At 39.6% G+C, this 23,020-nt stretch overlaps 1 protein-coding gene across 3 annotated transcripts in view; it reads right to left on the reverse strand.

Moving 5' to 3' along the window:
• Positions 1–23,020, reverse strand: part of col8a1 (collagen, type VIII, alpha 1) — a 101,349-nt gene that overhangs the window by 40,172 nt on the left and 38,157 nt on the right. For 2 of the 3 annotated variants that reach the window (XM_031896618.1, XM_002940988.5), the window contains exon 1: positions 8,566–8,749. The exons of the other annotated variant lie outside the window; for it this stretch is intronic. The gene's annotated coding sequence lies outside the window, so the exon portion shown is untranslated. Of the gene's footprint in view, positions 1–8,565; positions 8,750–23,020 lie in introns of those variants that run through there. 3 annotated transcript variants of the gene reach the window in all.

The following is a 23,020-nucleotide window of genomic DNA, read 5'->3' on the forward strand; positions in this document are numbered from 1 at the left end:
TCAGTATATTTGGAATGTGTATAATCTTCTGATCATACTGTATGTAGGCTCATAGGCTTAAAGTCTTACTCTACATGCAGGTACAGTTGGAGGGCCACATTTGGCCCATATTCATCCTGCTAGACCTATGACTGTCCAATTGTTGCGCCTTTTAAACTAATAACAATTGTATTGTTTGTTGAGGATTTTAGACATTGAATTAAAGGTCTTCATTTGGACAGAGCCTCTATTTATTTTAAACAAATTATAGACCTTCTTGTGAAAATAAGTGCTAATATGATAAATTTAAAACAATACTGGTTTTGCTCTGTGCAGAAAGTGACATTAGCAAGCATCCTCTCTGGTCTCTGTTTAGCTGAGAAACTGCAAAATTTCCTTTTCTGACTGGCAGCTGCTGGTACTGTTACTTCAAATTCATTCTAATACTAATGTAGAAACTGCTAATATCGGGAAAACTAGTAATCAAATCACGTGAATCACAAAAGTCTTTGGAAGAGTTTTGAGGGTTTACACTAGCTTTACTTTTATGTTTTTGGAAATAATATGTTATTATATATGAAATAATATGAAGCAAATGCTAAAATGTTAGCCTTATACTGGCATGGAGTACACCTATTGGATCTATCCAGAAAGCACTAGAATATAGAATTAACATTTCCTTTAGTGTCATTGAATCTATTACTGTTCATGTTCGGCTGCAAACAAGGCTGGATTTGTGGCAAAGTTAGAGGCAGCATGCCGCCCAGCCACACCTACACTTTGCTCCCATACAGAGCTCTGGAGTCAGGACACACAGAAAACTCTAGCGCGTCCTCTCCCCAGTGCTCCATATGTGAGCTAAATGGATGCGCATGCGTGATTCTGAGGGAAGGGGGGTTTGGGGAATGGGGGCGGCCTCTGGGCGCCATTATTAGAAATCCAGCGTTGGCTGCTAAACAACTAATACAGAGGTCAGTCTATAACCACAGCAACTAATGGAGGAATCAACGTGAAAATGGCACAGAAAAGAGAAAGACATTCACCAATGATTTTGCATTGGGCATTTATTTGCTCCCCAACAAAACAGTTATTCCAAAACCTCTCCATGCTACAGTTCTGCAATAGTGGGAACAGTACGACTTTAGATACTTGATCACTGATCTTGCCATGGGGCCATTAGTTTGAATATAAATCCAGTATCTCCAAAGCATGACGGTGGCCAGGCACCCTAGAAAAACCTGGTCAGCTTGGCCCACCCACTACCAAACGCCCCCACACACCCCCGTGCGCACCGGCGCATGCGCACACAGGGCTGCACAGTTGGTGAAAAGGGTCCGGAACCAGTGGTAAGTGACAGAAGAGGTACCTGCCTGGTGCCCCCCACCATTGTGCCCTAGGCAGGTGCCTCTTCTGCCTACCTCTAGTTCCCACCCTGGCTGCCATTAAGGTCATACAGACAGGACATACCCTTATCCATGCATCTTACCTAAGCTTATCATTATTTTGAGAACAATGCTCTGATATGAACATAAATACTGATAACCCTTTAACACAAATGTTTTGATACTTGCTTTGACACTTGGGGCTTATTTCTAAATACTGGGCAAATTTGCACCTGGGCAGTAAGCTATAGCAACCAATCACTGGTTAGGTTGAACACTGAAGAGCTGATTGGTTGCCATGAGTTACTGCCCAGGAGCAAATTTGACCAGTGTTTATAAATGACCCCCCTATGCTGAAAGTCAATATTCTTCAGTGGAAAACATGGAAAGTGCTGCCTTCTGTGCCTAGATGTGAACCGTAAAGTACCCTAAGAACGTCTCTCTTTGTTTTGGCAAGAGTTAACTGCACTTCTGGAGAGGGCTGATATATAGCGTCCTGCAACACAGCGCAGATTCTTTTGGCCCGGGACGCCTAGAACAGGAGTTGAACTTACTGTACTGTACAGTAACAAAAATGTGCTATTGTTGGCACTGCGCGTGGGCTCGGGTGCCAAGGACAGGCAGGAATTGTAAGAGCACGGTCTAACAAGCATTTCTGATCGAGGGAAAATATGTACAGCCTTGGAAAGACTGAGCCACTTGACTGAGTCTCTCACACAGCAAAAATCCCACGTTGACATAAGCAAGTCAAGTTACCCTTTTATAGAGCCTAAATCTCACTTTAATCACATAAATGAATTTGAGGCTGTTTATCAATGTTTCATAAAAATGCCATCAAAGTGTGAATGTCTGGGAATCTGGCAGGATTCCCAGACAAATACCATTTCATGGCATATTTAGGAATTGATCTAACTGGCCGATCACTTCCATAGAACGGATTGACTGAGTTGATAAATATCGATTGTATCAGCCTTAATGGATTCGTTATTCTAGAATAGAAAAACTGCTCTGGGGTGTTGAATCCCATAAAAGGCTACAGGTAAGCCCTTTTTTGTAGATCAGCCATGGCACTTGCTCTGACCAATGGGACCCTTGGGGATGGGTGATAATAGTACAAAGAATATATTATATAAAAATTACAAGATATTTATAGGACATATGTAACGGATGCCCAAACTATTGCTGAGAGCTGTAGTTTAACAACATATGGAGGGTCCCTGCTCACCCATGGCTGGAACAGGGGCACAAACAAAAATATCCTGATTTTCAAACTGGGAACATAAAGAGTCTTTCTAATATCATACACAGACTATACCCACATTGCTTAATTGGGTGTTTGGTGGCAAACTTGCCCTTAATCCCCCAAGCTCTTGTGTATTCCAGTATCTGTAAATAAATTCCCAGGCTTCTTGCCTGCATGATATTAATATCTCTAATACAACAAGATCTATAACACAAAATACTATTTCTCCTTTACCTTTTACCATAATATATATATATATATGTAAAAAATGCTGATGCACACCAGGAAATTTCATTAAAAAAAAAGATACTTATTTTATTTAGATTGATCTAAATAAAATAAGTATATTTTTTCTTTAATAAAATTTTCTGATTTGCACCCAGGTTGTAATCCCTATAAGAGTGTGCCTCAGCCTGCTCAGGGAGAAATGTTACTGTTTTGCTTCATTTTGTGCACATTGACCCTTTATTGGTACAAACACTGTACATGGTCAGACTATCTTAATAGCCACCAACTGGCCTTTTATTTCAAGGGGCAGACCTGTCTTTGAGACTTTTGTCCCAGTAAATAAGTGTCCCTTCTGTGCATCGGTGCATTAGTATCCCCATTTCCCTATGAGCAGAAGCCAATTATCTGTGTATGCTCTAGTTCTGTAAAACTACTATATTTTGAGTGAATGGGCTTACTCAGAACATTCTGATATCTGCCCCTTGCCTCATACTAATTTATTAGTAGGTAATGAGTCAAAGTTAGATTTTATAACCATCTATAGAGCACATAGCTGCTCTGTGTTCAGCCTTGTGGCTTTATACAAGCGGTCATTTCTAATACATTCTACAATAGAGAAAACATTTTCCCATATCTATCTATCTATCTATCTGACAACAATGTCTATAGCTATATTAGGTATTGGTAGTTCACCTTTAAATTAATTGCCAGCCACAAATCAACAATCAGATATCTGTACGCCCCAAGTGAAGTTGCAACATCTTTTATCTTGGGTTGAATGCAATACACTTATCCCATAAGTTCAACCCTTCGGTGTAGGCTCTGAAATTGAATTTACTAATTGGGTTTAGGGGTTGGTACATGACTCCTCTGACAAAACAAAGAACCAAAGAAAATTTTTTGGTCTATATATGACTTATGGGCTCTTACACAAATACAGAATGTCCAGAATTTGGGGTAAGAAGGAAGAACAGATATGTGCCTAGTGCCCCCAAGACTCTTGCTTTTTTGCCTACTCCTAGTTTCTTCCCTAACCTTAACAGAAGCCCATTTTTCCCCTATGTTGCCTGTATCCATGGCACTGTGCTCAACAGCCTAATGCAGGTGGCATTCTGTCCATGTTTCCATGCATTGGAGTCTTCCACTGTAGAGCTAAAGAGTAACGGTGGAATACTAAGATATCCCTTCATTACAAAAAGAATTTGAAAGTTATAATAAAACTAGGCCAAAAATAATTCTTTGCAGCTCATTCTGGAGTCAATAAAAAATATGTTATCTTTAGGTGGCCATACATGTTGAGATCTGCAAGGTCCCAACGAGCAACAAACAGATCTTCTCCCGATATGCCCACCTAAGGTGGCCGACATCAAATTAAAATAGTGGCCATAGGTGCCGTCAGACTGAGGACTGCATCCCCATCCGAAGTAAAATCAAACCTTTAGAAACTTTAGAAATAAAGTCTCGTGGCCCTCTATCCATGCTGAGCAGTGAGGATTCTGGGAGTCAATACCTCAGAATTTCTGTTAAGATATAAGCCCACGGCTGAAAATGAATGTTTATTCAGGTTCCATTGTGAAAGATATGTTTAGAAAGAATTGGCCATCTGTTTGTTTGCAGTGAGACTTTACTTAACTCCAGCAAACCCAGTTGTATGTACGTAGCAGTAAAAGTCTGTCCTACAGCAAACAGGCTTCCTTTCCCACTGGAACGACACTGTTAGATTTAGCATGTACATCAATACCAGATGCACTGATATGGGGGGCAGGGGGAGTCACTCAGTAGCTGAACTGCGCTAGCATTGTAATGAAAATGCCCCGGAGCAGTTATTCCTACAAATTTACATTTTATTATTATTTTGTGGGCTACTTTACACACAGCTGTGGCGCAGAGCTACTTGCGGGTTTGGATTTTAATGCAAAGCCCTGAATAAAAGCTCAGCATCGACGCAAGACACTAATAAAAGGCAGACGTCTGACTAAACCCATTTCCTAAAGTCCACAAGTAAATGATGTAAGGTAACACCAGAACTAATATAAATTTGCTTTTGTATACATGCACAGGGTACCGAGAGGCTTTTCAGTCCTGGAAATACACAATGAAAAATAAACCCAGTGACTTTTATTTACCCTTTGAAGTCATGTATTTTTTGGCTAAAGGAATCAGAACCCCTTTTCTGCTGCTGTCATTCCTTGGTCCAGATGCAAGGACACGCATCATATAAATCACATGAATATACCATTGTCTGGGGGGAGAGGGTTGTGTTAGGAATGCATCTTGCAGGGACTGTGGGGCTCTATTATTTTTATAATGTAGGATTATTCAATCTATGGGCCTTCAGCACCTGTTGAACTACATCTTCTGTCTTCTACTAACAGCCTTTTTCCGTTAATGGTATTGTTCTAAATAAAGGACCACAAGTTTGTTAACACTAATAGGAAGTCACCATCATGCTCAACTGTTGCCATTGCTTTTCTATACCTGCTTTTCACCATTATGTCCATGGCCAAGGGCAAATGCTTACAGTGTTAGACTAGGTCCTACCAGAGAAATGGACATGTAGTCACAGCACTTGCAACAAAAACTGCAAAAAAAAGATTGTTTTACGTGTTGTGGGTGGTATAATGTCCTGATGGCAATAAGAAAGGGCTGATGGGAAAAACTCTAGGCTGGGGCCTACTAGAACACAGAGAAATCCCTTGGTACTATGGCAAACCAGTCTGACCCTAGTTGTCCTAAAGGTGTGCATGATAAGGATGATTGGATTTGCACTGGTGGCCCATAGTTGTAGGCCAAACCAATGCTCCTTCATGGATGACAATCTTAAAGGTAGAGAAAATAGGAAAATAGAAATGAATATAAGGAAGTTGTGGAAACATTGCTTAAGAAAGGAAAAAAGACCAAAAAAAAATGTAACTGCCTTTGCATAAAAATATGTAGTGAGCCTGAGAAGATAAGCAGCGAATACAACCTGTGACTTCTCTAAGCAGGGATGCCAATGAAGCAATACAAGCATGAAAATGTTCCTCGGGGTGCCACATAAGGGCTGTGATTGGCTAATTGGTAGCCCCTATGTGGACTTGCAGCCTACAGGAGGCTCTGTTTGGCAGTACACCTGGTTTTTATGCAACCAAAACTTGACTCCAATTCAAAAATAAGCACCTGCTTTGAGGCCACTGGGAGCAACAGCCAAAGGGTTGGTGAGTAACATGTTCCTCCCAAGCCACTGGTTGGGGAAAAAAATAGTAAGCTTTCCTCCCTTCCTCTCTCCTTCCTCTGATAGCACCCACCCAGCAGCCTGGCCCAATACCTACATGGCATACAGTGCCAGATACAGCAAAGGAAACATCCCGCCAAAAACACCGGGCAACCTTAGCAAAATATGAACAGAACAATTGAAGGAAAGGAAAGCCGAGATTCCACACATGATAGGTAGATATGAATGTTACAGGCTCTTTCAGATAAGAGATTGAGGACAATTAGACAATCCAGATGCCTAATTCCTGAAATAATTACATGGATAATCAGAAAGAATGACTAGAAAGTGTTTCCATCAAATTCATGAAAAATTCAGGGCCTAATCATAGAGAAGATCTTCTTGTTGTGACTGTTGCATTTACAAGATACACTTGCTGGGTACTGAATTCATATACCAGGACAATAAAACCTCTACAGCTACATCTTCTGGGTAATCAAAGATGGCTGCCTGAACATCCAATACAAAACCACGCAATCATCCTTCATGGCTTCTTCTCCATTGTGTCCCACAGACACAATATCCAATATAAACTACTAACCACTTCCATGCAAAATGTATTTACTTCAGACTGATTTATGTTCAAATATTAAATATCAGGGCAAAAAAACACACAAGACAACAATTGTTATATTACTCTCAGCTAAGTATCTCTAAAGGGGCAATTAAAGCTGTATCTAATGGTTTAATAATTCAACTTCTAAAGGGTTGGTTCGCCTTCAGGTTAACTTTTAGTTTGTTATAGAATGGCCTGTTCCTGGCAACTTTCCAACTGGTCTGCATTTTTTATAGTTTTTGTTATTTGCCTTTCTCTTTTGACTCTTTCCAGCTTTTTTAAGAGAGGGTCACAGACAAAAAATATTTTTCTGTGGGCCAACAGTTTTATGCAATGCCAGATTCGTATTCACAGCGCCCCACGGCCGCCCCCATTCCCCGCTCCCCCATTGCTCCGTATGTAAGCAAAGTTTCAGTTTTCAGCGTGCCGCCCCTAAATTTGTGCCGCCCTAGGCCTGGAATCGGGGCCTGGTTTTATTACAACTTTCTTGTTTAGCTTTTTATCTGGGCCCTCCTTTATTTATATTCCTGTCTTTCTTTCAAATCACATCCTGGTTGCTAGGTTAAATTGGACCCTAGCAACTATATAGCTGTTAAAAATTCCAAACTGAAAGCTAAATAAAAAGCCACAAATAATGTCCTCTGATCCTATTCCTACTCTGTAAACCCATGTTTGTAAATTATTGTAAGACCCCAATTCATTATAAATTATTGTAAAGTGCTGCATAATTTGCTGGTGCTGTATGAATAAATGATGATGATAAAAAAAATGACCAATTGCAAATTATCTCAGAATAGCGCTCTCTACATCATAATAAAATTAATTTAAAGGTAAACAATCCCTTTAAGCTGGGAAATCATAAATATTATTTCTATACATTTAGCATCTATGTGTATAAAACTTGCTGTAATCCAATAGGCACATGAAGCACATAAGCATACAAAAGCTCAGTGATACCAAAACCAGAAAAGTTATTTGGCACCCTAATCCTGTGAAAGGGGGTTTTATTTTTTCCTGTGTTCTTGTGACATATTCAAGCATTTGGTTCCCCTAAATAATATTTATATTACATAAACACATACTGTCTATTGCAGAATAAAAACCGTCTCACTCCCCTGTTACCTATGTAAGAACTGGACCTTGTTGGGAATATTATAGAAAACTGGGCACTGCCACCGTCTCGCTTCTTCCATGACACCTGCTGAAATTCTTCTCAGACAAAATGTGCTGGACGGTACAGTGCAGACCTGGCAGCCTTGGTGCAACTGCTGCCCAGTCATTAGATTTAACTCTGTCACCTCTTCCACAGAACCCAGCATATTCCAAAGCAATAACGGCCACTTTCCCAGAGGAAACAGACCCATGCACATGTATAAATAAATATATCTAATATATAGCACATATAGTACATAGAAAATAATGTGTCAGATTCTACCAGGTTCATCTGACGAGTTTAGGAATGACAATGAGAATCAATAAAATTAATAAGGGGTTCGAGTTACTGTAAATTCAAGGGTTTAAACTGAGAAATAAACTCATTTGCCAAACTGTTTTAGAACAAAGTATTTATAGAAATAAATAGCATGAAAAAATACATATCCAAGTTTATAATGTCTTTTACTTATTCAGTAAGTTGTACCCTGGTTAGGGCTCATAGTATTGAGTTGCAAGAGTAACCATATAGTTCAGCTAGAGCAGGACAGTCACGGATGGCACCCAGCTGGCCAAAGCACAGTCATTTACAGACATTATTTTTATTTCTTGCTTATAAATAACGATCAGTTATAATATGATATTGTTTGCCAAAATCAGAATATTTGGTAAGTGCTGCATTACGGTACTGAGAGGATGGCAGGTAATGGAATATAAATCTAGACTTGGGGCTAAAGGAGAAGCTTCATGCAGAAATAGAAGGCATCCTTACCTTAATTCTCCAAGGCGGAAGGGAAGGTATCACTGAGGCATGTGGCAGTGAGGGAGACCTAGAAAGTGCTCTGAGCAGCTGTGGGCTACATGCCCTTTGCTTTTATGTGCCGGGGGGTGGAGCCTCTTCCCTGCTGTAGGTGGATGTGGAGGCAGCAGGAAGGCAGGAACACTCACCCTGCTCTCAGAAATCTGTTTACCAGGGACCAAGTGAAAAAGGGAAAAGTCATATGGGCTGCTGGAAAAAAAAATAATGAAATGCTTGGGGAGGAGGGACTGCCTGTGGAAGAAAATGTGTGCAAACTCCATCCAGGATCTCTCCTGGCTCTGTACCTCTGCCCCAGGAACATTGTGTGTGCGGGGGGTTACTGGGAATAGCACGAGCTGTTTGAGGCTGTTCCATTTCCCAGGCTGGAAGGATTGGAACGGTTTTACCCACACTAGAGGATCCTTCTTACAACACAAGTTTACAAATAGCAAAAGCTGCCACTCTTGCAGAACTCACAATAAGGTGCCATTTCTAAAAAGTCTGTTATTGAGGCTTTTCATCCCAAAGGGAAGGAGCACAGTCATGAATAGCCTATAAAATATAGAGTGAATTTGACAGCTGTAAATATATAAGGATATTATCACGACGTCACGAGGAGCAAGACCAAGACTATATTAAGGCCAAAGGCAAGAGGGGGTTTCAGAGAAGTTTCAGAGAGTCATGTGACAAGTTACAGCACTAAGCGCTGATTGGAACTGATGACATCACTAAGCACCATTTATATGAGGATGTAATTTAGAGGATATTCACGGCTCTTGTGTATTATATCCTTATAATACATGAATGCCATATGTATCTTGTAAATAATATAATCAATGCCTTGACATAATCTGTGTCACATGACTCACTGAAACTTGGGTATTTTAACAAATAATGTACCCCTTGCTGATATTAGAAGTCACCTAACAGTTTCACTACCTGTATAAAAGTATTTATTCTTTGGCCCTGTGCCTTCATATGGTCATAAACTGAGTAATATCCTTAATTTGTTCCCTATATACAATACAGGATATATTATTCCCTATATAAACAGAGCCCGCATTGGTGTAACTCGATGAAACCTGTGTATTTTTTAAAAAAATATTTCTATAAGAAATTATTTTGAGCCATCTCCAATTTGAAAAGATCGGAAGCTCAAATGGAATGATCGAAAAGTGACAATACTCTGTATGGTTCTTCATATGGTATCAGTCCAGTCAGACTTTGGATTCCGTAAGGGAATTGGGCAGTTTCTCAAGTCTTAGAAATAAAGGAGGGGGGCTTGTGGGAAAGGAGGTGGAGTATTTAGAAGGCCATGAGCTCAGCTTGACATAACAGGGTATGACCCCAATATATATCCTGGTTTTAAAATCTGGAATGTTGGGAAAGAGAGTAAAATATTTCTGGGTGCTAACGCTATTAATAGCAAAGAGATAAGAGAGAATGGAAGGCCTACATTCTATTGCCAGAAAGGGTAACAATCCTAATAGGGTGGTATATATTTGTCATTTACTATACACGCTGCCCCCAGCAAATATACATTGTTGGCTTTATATTTTAGTGAAATTACACTTTGCCTTTTCATGGTGGTTCCTGATATGTGTCAGTAAGCAAAGCATCCTGTTATTATAGCAATAAGCCAGGAAGAAAAGGAAATAAATAAAGCAAGATAAGGCAATAATCTATTTTATTAAGCAGGTCACAGACTGAATGATGGTCTTGTACCTTGAGGCTCTGTTTTTCTTATGCTGTAACAGCTAGGTATTCTTATAAAAAAACAACATATCCTTTTATTAGGAGTTTCCTGTTCAATTTCTTATAAATGTTCAAGAAAACATGACCAGGAATTATTCTGCTCAGAGGCCCCTATTTTTTGTATTTTAAGTTCCATAATACTTAAAGAATCTTACTAGCCTGACGTATATATATCTCAGTAAATATTACCCTTTTTTCATCTTTTCCCTGAGCCACCATTTTGTGATGATCAGTGTGGGAGTAAGATCATATGATCTCAGGAGGTGGTGCTTGAAATGACAGTTTTTTATTTAGATTACCCAATGCCATACAATACATCTTTATTTAGATGAAGTGGGATTTTACACAAGATTGTTTCTTGCAATATATTTTATAAAGACCTACACTGTTTGGGGGTACAGGTTTCCTTTAACCACCTGGGTCCTAACTTAAAAAGGCCCCAATAATAAAAATGTCCTGGTTGCCCCCCCCCCCCCCAACATCCACACCTTGTTGGCACCCAAGCATGCCCCCAAATCTGCTAAACCCTGCCCACTTCCTGCAGTAAAACCTTTGGTTTTATCTGTCTATCTGTCCAGACCTTCCACTGGGACCAGGCCCACTATGAATCCTCAGGGTATAAGCATAAAGAGTGGTTCCCTCAGAAAAGAGAGACTCTTGTTTATACTTCAATTTATAATTTATTTAAATTGCCATAAAAGATCTACTATGAGCAGTGGCAGATTAAAAAGTATTATGGTCCTTTCAAGGTCAACTAGAACACTCACACTGTCAAACAAAAATGTCCAAGGACATATTCATGCACAAGCAATGTGTCAATCACAGCTGGCATTAGAAAATTCACAGGAGGAAATTATCCCAAGGAAAACCTAGTCTAGAACATTCACAGAGGAAAACTGTACCAGTCAAACCTGACTCAAGGATGCTAAAAGAAGGTACATGGCAATAAAAAAGTACAATCAAAAATATCTGCTAAGGGCACATACTGAGAATCCATGCTTTGGAGAAACGGCAGTGCCCACCTGTGTGTGCTGAGGAAGGAGAATGTAAATCTTGCAGTCAATATGAATAATGGCAATAGCACGGTGCACTACCATATGAGAGGAGTGCAAGTGCCTAGGTATGACTTCCACTCCGTTGCATTGAAGACATTTACAGAGACCCAGTGTCGGACTGGGGTGCCAGGGGCCCACCAGAGAACCTTAGACTGTGGGCCCAGTCTCCAAGCAATTTTTCCTTCTCTCTTCACTTGCATTATTATTCTCTTAATCACTTCCCTATACAAATTATTATTTATTCTTCCTTCTATTTATTTTCTTTGTTCTCATATAGAATTGAGGAATGACCGTGGTAAAGGCATACAAGGAAAATGGCTGGGTGAGCAGGAGGGGCCACTGACACCTGACCACTGAGACCTAAGTGAAGGCTTCTGATATATCACCCTTTGTGTTAACCCAGAATCCCAGAATGAGCAGCCAGTGATCATTTAGCTGTTATAAAAACTACTTTCTTTATCACATGACTACCTGGGATTGGTTGTTATACAACACTGCATGTTACTGTGCCTATAGCACAAAGAGCAATTGCATTACCTTGCAGTGTGTCGCTAGGCCTGTCACTAGGAAAGGACACCCTATAAAAATATATTACATAAAACAGCTCACAAGTGAAACTCTGCTTCATACAAATAAACTATTTTCTTTTTTTATGTAAATAATTTTTTATTGTATTTTTAACATAAGACATAGGGATATTCAAGTACAGATATATGCGGTTTACAGTCTTGTATTGCTCCTACTTGTTACAGGATCACATATAATAAACAAGTCTGCATAAAATTGGCTTTTTAGAAACTGCTCAACAAAAAGGATATTGTACATAAGAACAAAGTATTAAACAAATAACCAATATTGGGATCACATAGTAAATATTTTTCTCTTAATTTTAGCTTGATTGTCTGTATTAGTATAAGGTATCACGCTATCTTAATTAAAATCATATTTTGTTGAAATCACTACCATATTTATTTAACCATTCTTGCCAGTATTTGTAGAAATTTACAGGGTTTCCCATATATTTTTGGTAAAGACCTTCCATTGTTGCTTGTGACAAATAAACTATTTTCATAAAAATATACTTCTTTATTAGTATGTGCCACTGGGAAATCCTAATAGAAAACTGCCATTTTAATTAAAAGGGCCACCCCCTGGGATAATACAGTTCACAGTGCACATGAAAAAACCAAGGACACCAAAACATGACATCACCCAATTAATGGACAAAGTTCTGTCTTTTACTTTCACCCTACTTTCTCTTACAGTTAGAGCTGCACTATTGGAAAAGGGAAATATTTACTGTTATATATATATTACAATTTGGTAATATTCTTTAATTGGCCACTTAATATGATATAAGCTATCTTTTGGTTAAGTAATCTTTCTAGTGGTATAGTTTTTCTTTAAGCTGTGAGAGATTTCTCCTTGGGACTTTACTTTTGTGGTTAAAAAAATAAATCTTTCCAGTAAAAGAAAACTCCTGAACACTGGAGTTATTGTACTGGGCAGGACACCATAATGTAATGCCAACGCACACGCCGCCGTATAACTCACATGAGCAGTCATCTTAGTGCAGCCCGTGATAAAGGCACAGCAACTCCAAACACAAACTGGTCTCTTATGAATGAGCCTAACGGGGCATGCACACATGTATGTAGAGATACATACACAGATAAATTCACAGATACATGTGCAGATATAACCATTGGCACATGTGTAGACACATATACATACATGCACTGACAGTTGCACAGGTCCATATTGTACTTTCAGTGCAAAGGCAAAGGCAATAACACATGGCAGAGAAGAGAGGAGATGTATATAGCATGTTGTGTGATTTACTACATTATTCCCCATACCTGCAGCAGCCCAAGTGATTTTAGCATTCATAAAGCAAAACTATATTTTATTTGTAATTTTTTTAATTAAGTTCCCCTTTAAAACACAGATTGCACACATTAACATTCCTTTTGCACAGACTGCAACAGAACAGCAGCACTTGGTAAGGAGGCTTTTGTTTGTTTGTTTGCCTATTTACCTTACTACATTCCAAACTGCACATTTTGAGCCAGGATTGTCCAGGATCCCAGTCAATGTTCACTCATGTGCATAAAGCCAATACACAATTCTGGTTTGCAGAAAGGATTTTGTGGGATTATAATTCAGTACATGTTCTGACCCAGTCGCCTCTCTGAAGATGGCCATACACGCACAGGTAAAATTGTACAAAACAAAGGAACTATTGGAACAACAGAAATGTGCCCATATTACATATAACCTCTGGTAGGCCCTCTGTCCATTTAGCCTTTGGGCCCATTGGCTGGACAGAATACCAGAATGGCCCCCTTGAGTACACATTTTTGTCCATAAGGCCAAAAAATAGCAGGTTTGTTGTTCTCATGCTATTATCTGCTATAGCGCCACCCTGGGAAGTACAGACCCTTTATTTTGTCCCCGAAATGGGAAAAAGTAGTAAGACAGGTGCATGCGGAGAAAGCAGCGGAAAAGCTTTGGAAAGCTTTGGAAAATGGCTATTAGCTGCCTGAAAACATCAGCCATTCAAAAAGTGACTCCTGAATTGCCCCGGGACTATTTAATGGGTGAATGCACCAGCTAAAGCAAACCAACATGGCAGCTCAGACTCCTATGTAAGGCAAAGAAAAGAAGGGAAACTCTGAGGTTTTGCTAATTCAATGTATGTTTTTCTAAGTGGAACTCAATGAAAGATTAACCCATGTTTTCTCTTTATGGCAATAAACATACAATAAAATAAGTGCAGTATATTTATAGGTGCGGTGGGGGGTTCCTATTGATTTCAGCAGTGGCTCCCTGTGGAACACAACCTGGGTTATCCCCACATTCTGTGCAGGGTTATCCCCACATTCTGTGCAGTAGAGGAAATGGGGTATCACCTCATATTACACAAAAGCCACATTTCTTACTTTTCCAGCAAAGCCTTGACGAAGGGGCCAACCCTGAAACGAACGGCCTGTAACTGGACAGTTAGTTTTTGTGTCGGGGGGAGCAGGTGCTTACGCCGGGATCACTTGTAGCAAAGGGAAAAGCTTAAACTGCTTGTTTAACCCCATAGGCTTCAATAAACTATAGTTTATGATAAGGTTATATGTAGATTAAGGATGGGCAGCCAGTTGCCCTCTAAATGTTGTTGAAATACAACTCTCAGCAGAGTTCACAATACAAATACTATCCTTCAGTCTCTTTAGCTATTGGATGTTTTTGTTTGAATGTGTAGGCTATGGGGCTGATTAACAAACATAGAAGTAAATTGCATGACTGCGGTTACCCATTTGGTTGGTATTGATAGCTTCACTTGTGCAGTTTGGCACCTATGTTCCTAAATCAGCCATCACACCTCTTATACAAGGGCTTTTTACATGGCCCTGCCTGATTTGCCCCCATTACCTCTGAAAGTGTTTCTTGGGTGATTAATGTAGGCTATATTCAGTCAGTCTAAAGCACTAAATGATGTACATATAATTCTGAACACATTCCTGCCTGTGCCGTATGGATAGCTTCTCTATACACTGATATCCTTGGTGCCCATATTATACTCATGGTTTCTCTCTACACCTGTATCTTTAGTACAAGTGTCTTACTCGTGGTTTCTCCCTACACTGAAATCTCATGGTTTCCCTCAAATGCACAGTTTTCCTCTGCACCTCTGTACCTTTATCGTTGGTGCCTGTGTCATCTTTTTGGTTTCTCTGTGGATTCTTATGCTTGGTGTAATGATAGTCTTGGAACCATAGGCATTATTATGCAGATGCTATTTTACATAGTTTGCGAGCTCTGTAAGCCAAAAGGCCATTTATTATGGACAGTATCCAACTAGGTTTATTAGCTCTGTGGCAAATGCTCAATACTTATGTCTTACATTCCCTTCTGGTAAGTTCTTGGGATCACACCCCTCATTTGCCAGTAAACTCTGTACTGTAGAGAGTTTGCAAGTTTTATTTCCTAGTCTGATGGCATTTCCCAGTCTGTCTGCCAGGGCCCTCTTAAGGTTTCTAGAACCCAGGGCAAACTATACTTTTCCCCTTTATTTAAATAATGTAGAACATTCCAGACTATGGCATTTTAAATGTTAACTACTGATCTTAGCAGCCCCTGCCGGCCTTGCTTTAAGTGGGGCCAGCCCTAGGTTGTAAAGTGCAACTTAATATGAAAATAAGCCACACCAAGTATGTTTTACCAGTAATGATGGAGTTTAGAGAAGGGGCATCTAGAAGCATTTGCTGTGGTGTCGAGGTTTCCCTAGAATTGGCAGTCTGACAGAGAAATGCTATAGTTTTCCTGTGAATTTCAGGCAGCCTTGCAGCTTTCCTGTGAATAACAAACAGCTGCCATGTGAAATACACACGGTGCGGTATAGTTTTCTTGTAAATTAAAGATGGACATTGGAGGTCCCTTGTGGGTACTTCACTTATGCTGGCTTCTGTTCATAATGGTTGTAAAGTTTGCCAGATACAATTTAAGTTCTGTTAATATCCAGAAACCGTTACTTCAGAACCAAATTAGCGTGCCATGTGACAACATCATGGTATAAATATAGTCAGTGGTATTATATGTTCCACTATGAGCTTCAGCCCTATCTCAGATACCTCAGTATAATGACACTACTTCAGGTGCTTTAGAAGGGAATTCTGACCCTTACTATTACAGTGCCACTTTCTAACTTTCCCTCAATTTTGATAGCTGGCATCACCAGACTGGCATCACTATGCTGTTCTCCTTCCCAGCTTGCCATGTTTATGTTGATATGTGGGTGCCACCAGAAGCAATCAGCTGAATCTACTATATGATCCCAGTAGACATTGCCTAGACGTTCCAGCAGGTATTTAGCACACCGTGGAGTCATATTTTGGGTGGTAATGACTTGTACCATTTATTTATTTTCTCAAAGTAGTGATTTCACTCCTCGTGCCCTGCAGTAGTTTGTGAAACCTGTGTTGTTTTCTCATCTGGATTTGCTTGTTTTCATTGGCCCTTGAGTTTACCTCTGAAATAAATAGGCTTTCTTAGAGGTCTACTGAGAAAACATACAAACAATTCCACGTGCATATATGTCTTTCCAAGTGTGTTTGTATCTGCCTCATGGAAGACTTGCAGGTCATTGTACCCATTAGGAAAATAGCTTCAACATTTCTGAAATATCTTTTGGTTAGACCAGGGCAAACTTGGCCACTTTTATTATATTACACCTTAAAGGAGAACTAAATCATAACTAAAAAAAGTATGCTAGAAATGTTGTATATTATGTTTTGGGCTTTTGTACTAGCCAAAGGCAACCACAGTCCTTTAGGGCTCTGGCACACGGGGAGATTAGTCGCCCGCGACAAATCTCCCTGTTCGCGGGCGACTAATCTCCCCGGATTGCCATCCCACCGGCGAAAATGTAAGTCGCCGGTGGGATGGCACACGCTGCGCAGGCCTCACGGGTGACTAATCTCCCTGTGTGCCAGAGCCCTTAGCAGGGAAGATCTGTGCCCCCAAAGATAGTTACATAGTTACGCTGAAAAAAGACCGAAGTCCATCATATTTAACCCTTTCAAGTGAACCCAGCACAAACATAAACCTATACTGATCACAAGACACACAATTTAATATATATATTAGTAATTAATTCAGATTCTCTTTACATGAAAGCTCAGAAATCAGTGCAATTTGCATCAGAGTTAACAACAATTTTGTGCGTGACTTTTGAACAACTCTATTATGGCAAAGATTCTTGCAAAATAAGTACATAATAAAGAATTTCACACATGTTTTTGGGAAAAAGCATTAAGCACATTTTATGACTCTGTTAGGTAAATAGCTAGATTCTCAGTGCACAAATGTGCAAAAAGAAAAGTTAATTTCAGATATTTACTCATCCAGCATAAATGTGATGAAAGGCAGTTATGGTCTACGGAGCAAGTAGAAGTCATCTCAGTAGTGCGCTGGCGCAGGCTAGAAATACACATAAATACAGGAGGCTGTGATAAATGGAAGTGTGACATGGGGCAGTATCAGGAAACTGGCGAGGAACCCAGAGATGTACAAACAGCCATCACGAGAAAAGCAGCCTGAAGATTAAATAGAGAATATATACAGATACTATCTATAAAAGTCTGCATAGAATAAAAGTCTGTCAATAATTCATTATATATTGGATATTTATTTGATGCTGCTAAAAAACATTTGAAAGATCATTTACTAATGCTGAGGAATGGCTAGGTGCAAAAATGGACACTTAATTGCATCCATAATTACATTCACAAAGTAATGACACCTATTTGTGTGTCTGTAATAGAGGCACAGCATGATCCAACTCAAGGGAGCTCTGCTGGCAGCAGGAGGCAAGTATAGGGTTCCTTACAGGTTGCACCTATAGGTGCTCTAGATGAATTACACACAGTTGGAGGGTGTGTATGTGTGCTCCTATATCCCACCTGAAATCCACCCCTTACCTCCCAGCTATTAGTTATATCTGTTTTTAAGCAAGATTATGGGCATGACTGTGGCAGATACCATTACACTGGCACTCAGGGAAAGTATGCTGTGGGTCAGAACCTGCTCTTCTTTATTAGCAGTTTGTACTTCATTTTAATAATTGAACCATTAGCATTAAATTAATTTCTAATGTGGTAATCACAATAACCTTTCAGTTGGTCTTAATTCTTTGCTTGTGTGCATTTTCTTTCACAAATCACTATGAGAAATTATAACACAAGCCTTTGAAGATTTTAAACATCTACAAAATTATTTTTTTTATTATGTATAAAATATGAAACCTTTTTACTGAACTTTCCCTTCCCCAATGCTCTTGCTGTAGAAGAACTTGGGGGGTGCCAAGAAAGTATGGCAAGGCATGCATAGGATACACTGGTCTGAGACGAGACCAGGGACAGGACTTCACCTTCTTCAATTAAGAGTTTACTAAACCTAACATTTGAAGGGATCATTAGTAGCAGAGATAGACTAACACAACTGAAGTACCTCCACCGTACTTATATGACACCTCAAAGATTGTATAAAATGCATCCAGACTTAGGACAAGAATGTCCCAGATGCGGTCACTCCCCGGCAGATTTCCTACACATGGTGTGGAGTTGTCCACGATCACAACGGTTTTGGGGGAAAGTAGCAAAGGTTATAAAGGACAGAACAAATCTTGTACTTCAGCTAGACCCAACAGTAACCCTATTAAACCAAGTTGAGGATCTATCACCCAAAAGGGCGGAAAGAACACTAATTCAAATACTATGTATGTATGCCAAAAAAACGATTGCCCTATATTGGAAGTCGCCAGAGGGCCCCAGAGTGGCAGCATGGGAATCTATGATTGATAAGGCTATACCTCTATACAAGCTAACTTACATAAGGAGGGGGTGCCCTCAAAAATTTGAAAAAATATGGTCATCATGGATAGACACAGAACCCTCCTAAACACTGGAGGTTAAGGAAGACCCCACACCCAAACCCCCCCTTAGATAGCCCTCATACAGAGATACAAGGGGAAAAGGCAATAGCAATACCTCAATAACACACAGAAAGACAAGCTACTAGCCAAAACAAAGGTTGTAAGATGAATAATACATGAACAAAAATAAAAAAGAAAGACACTGCAATAGTTATGTTATTAACTTACTTTATTTACTTTATGTACAATGAACAAATGCCAATTGAAACAAATGTTGTAAACTATGTGCATTTAATTTTCAATAAAATAATTGTTAAAAAAAAAAAAAGAGTTTACTAAACCTACCTAAATCACAGTATAATCACAGTGGGAAGCATGGTGGCTCAGTGGTTAGCATGGCAAGGGTCCTAGGTTCAATTCCAGATAGGGTATGGCTATGGCACAGGATTCCGCCCAAATTGCAAAAATATACAGTACAGATTAATTGACTCCTGGTATAAATGCCCATAGTGGGTGGGAATGTGTTAGGGGCCTTAGATTGTACAGATTGTACTACAGAATATGTCAGTGTTGTATAAAGAAAGCATAATAACCAGTGGGAGCTTAGTATCTGGACTAAGGAACATTTTAAGCTTTGTGGTGGGACATTCAGGTTGACCTGAAGAAGTTTGACTACCCCAAAAAAGGTATCTAGTGTTTAGGACAGCTCAGTGTATCATCATCAGCATCACCATTTATTTATGTACTCATTTATATTGTGCCAGCAAGCTACGCAGCTTTTTGCCTTCATTTATAACAAACAGACCTGGTATTAATAGTCTAAAACTGCTAATATCTTAGAAACCATGTAAAGCTAAAAATGAACGTCAATTTCAAAAGCATTTAAAATATGTTTTGGGTTTAGATCCCCTTTAAACCATTATAGTTGAACCAAAGTAGTTAATAGGCTGTTAGGGTGGAGACCTAGATGTAAAATATTTGCTTTCCTTAGGACCTAGATCAATAAACTAAGCTCAGACATTTATTCATTGATCAAAAAGACAAGACAGAAAGTTTAGCTGTTGCCATGTTTCCAACTGTATTTTATTCGACTTTATAACAATGCATCAACAATAATATATACAGAAGGTTACATCTGCCATCAGATACTTATTAAACGCCAAATTACCAGATGCCTCCCATATGCTATATTCTTTAAGGGAAGTGCATTGTGTGGGGATAGTTGTGTATTACAAGCCCAGCTATTGGATATTGATGTCCTCTTTCTCTTATATTGCTTTTATAGCCCTGCGATTGGTTAAGGGCTCACAGACTTACTTACCATTAGGAACATGTCAATGTGATAATTAACCTCTTTATGGCAATGGTTTAACAGCTCTTTTCCAGCATATCTATGTAATGTTGCCCCTGTTCCATTCAAGGCCACTGTGAAGCCATGTGTTTATCAGAGCACAGGTCACATGGCCGTGGCACCGTGGGAAATAAAGAATATTGCTAGCCCCATGTGAAATTTCAAAATTAACTATAAAAAAACTGTTTGTGTTTTTGAAAAATGGATTTCAATGCAGAATTCTGCTGGAGAAGCTCTATTAACTGATGCGTTTTGAAAAAACATGTTTTCCGATGACAGCATTCCTTTAAATCTCTCAGTATCTCCTGCCTCCACATAATGTTTAGAGAGAGGGATTGGATACTGCCCCTTCTAATTGTTGACTTATGTTGTGATATACGAGACCACAAGGGCAGACGAGCATGTAGACTACAAATTTAGTTAAACATAAAGTTTAACTAAACTCAAACATAAATTGAAAGCTAAGTCCATTCTGAGGATGTCAGGAGGCTGCTTTTTTATTATAACAGCAACATTGCTTACAGGATACACAGGCAAACCCGTCATCTTGAACCAGTGTATGTTTGTTTGATCCTATGGACCACTGAGTGTCTGAGTTTACCAACTGGTTCCCCAGAGTTTTCCTATGAGGAATCAAAGGGGATATGGAAAATTCCTCAATCACTGGGTTTTTGCTGTTTTATTCTTTTTTTTTTTTTTACCTATATGTATATCCATATGTATCTATCATTCCATTGCAACACACGTAACAATTGAAAAGGGTGCCAGCAGCCAGCCTTGGCATATCCCAGCTGATACATTAATACTTCTTGATTCCATGCCCATTGCTTTATTCTGGGTCTCTGATATTTGCTTCTATTATATGAACAGAATTTGCTTTGATCCCAAAATGCTGTGCTTTAGACATTACATTCCAAAAGAATGAGACAAAGGCCCAGGGAATATATAATAGCTATAATTTCATATTCCTATAGTCCTTTCAAACGCAGGGCTTCCAAATATTGCTAATTTCCGTAGACACTAATGTTTTTCAGAGAGCCGTGCCAATGAATTTTGTGACCTTGTTTCATAAGATTCACCAGCCGCACTTTAGCTTTCCCATTTATACACTGCCATTCCTAACACAGGTTCTGTTACGTGTGTTTGGGATGTGCGACTTTCAAGGGGTTATTCTGTAATGTAAAGAATGTTTTACAATTAAAATACACAGTAGGGTTGTTACATTGTAACAGGCCGGGACTGGCAATCTGTCGATTCAAATGCCAGAGGGGCTGCTGTAAGATGCCATATACAGTCATTGGATGTGTGGGGAGCTGTTTGGTCCTTTGTGTACTTGGAATGCCAGGGCCTATTTTCAATGCCAGTTTGGGCCTGCATTGTAAGTATTATTTAAAGAAAGCTGAAATTTACTCCAGCAGCTTTAGAGAAATCTCTTTTTCAGTTATTATCTAATATGTTTTAAATGGAAGGTTTAGGTTTCTGAGCTCAATTTTATATATTAAACTTTGCTATCACCCATCCTTTACTTCTGCTTTGGCCCATTCTCTACATTGCTGCTCCCTTCTGAGTGTCATGGCTGCATTGTAGGCACAGGCAGAGACGTTTCAGCCACGGAAGTAAAGAACTTAAAACAGATCGCTATACATTTTCTGCAAATAGATCTTCAGAAGTGGCAGATATTTATAACTGCAAAAGGGAATATGTGATGTTATCCTGGAGACACACAAACCTCGTTCACAGTTTTCCACAAGACAAACCACCCTTCTAAGGCCAAAAAGTACTGATTATTATCTGGCAAAAGCGCACTGGTCAGAGGCCCTTGCTGTTCTTGGTTGTTGAATGATCATTCAGATCAATTTTTCTTCTTTCGTGCAGTCATACAAGAAACTGATCATCTTAATTGACTTTGGTATAAGTCAACAAACATACAGTATAGTCACAGATCAACTGAATTCTTTTAAAAAGATGTGTGTGGCCAGCTTTAGAGTAATTACAAAGCGGAAGATGTACAGCTGAAACATTGCTTGGAGTCCAAGAGAGTACAAACTTTTCTTTGTAAATAAGGATTTATATATTTATAAACAATACATGGCCATAGTAAAATTTGCTTTGAAGAACCCTTGTTTATATAGAGAAAACTGAGACCAGATTAAATCTATTCATAGGAAAACAGCAACACATCAAGCCAATATGTCTGCCCAACAAGTGTATTGCATGTGACGCTGTGGGCCATGGCTGCTGGACAACCCTGCACAGAGCATTCTGCTAATGATTGGATGGGTGGGACTCCACCAGGTCTGGGCTGAGATTCAATTTCAAATATACATAGGCCCAAACAGCCGCCACCAGCCCAATAAACAGTATCTGTCTAGGGCATCTTACAGCAACCCAGAATTCACAGATTGCAGGTTCTGCCATAGACCCCACTTTGGAATTAGGGTGGTATCAGTGTGATCTTGAGCTCAAGGGCACTGGTGATTCCCAACACATTTTGTTTCATAGTTTTATGGCTTTCAACAGTGTCAGACTGAGTTAGCTTGGGCCCCCTGTAAAATCAACCTCTAGGGCCGCGCTCCTATGCTGACTGCCACGCCGCATAAACTTCCCCACCCCCTGTTGTTATTGCTGACTCTATACTTTCAGCAGTGCTGCAACAGGCAGCAGATGGGACTAGTGGTGGAATTAGTGGGAGGGGAGCTGGTGGCTAATTCCATTTTAAGGTTAAGAACCCACGGAGCGAGTTACTCGCCCGCGATAGATCTCTGCTATCGTGGATGAATAACCGCTTCGAAAAGGGTTTCCATTAGCACAGCAACAATAAAAGTCACCTGTGGAAAGCCCTTT

This window comes from Xenopus tropicalis, chromosome 2, assembly GCF_000004195.4.
Source record: "Xenopus tropicalis strain Nigerian chromosome 2, UCB_Xtro_10.0, whole genome shotgun sequence".
Lineage (NCBI taxonomy): Eukaryota > Metazoa > Chordata > Amphibia > Anura > Pipidae > Xenopus > Xenopus tropicalis.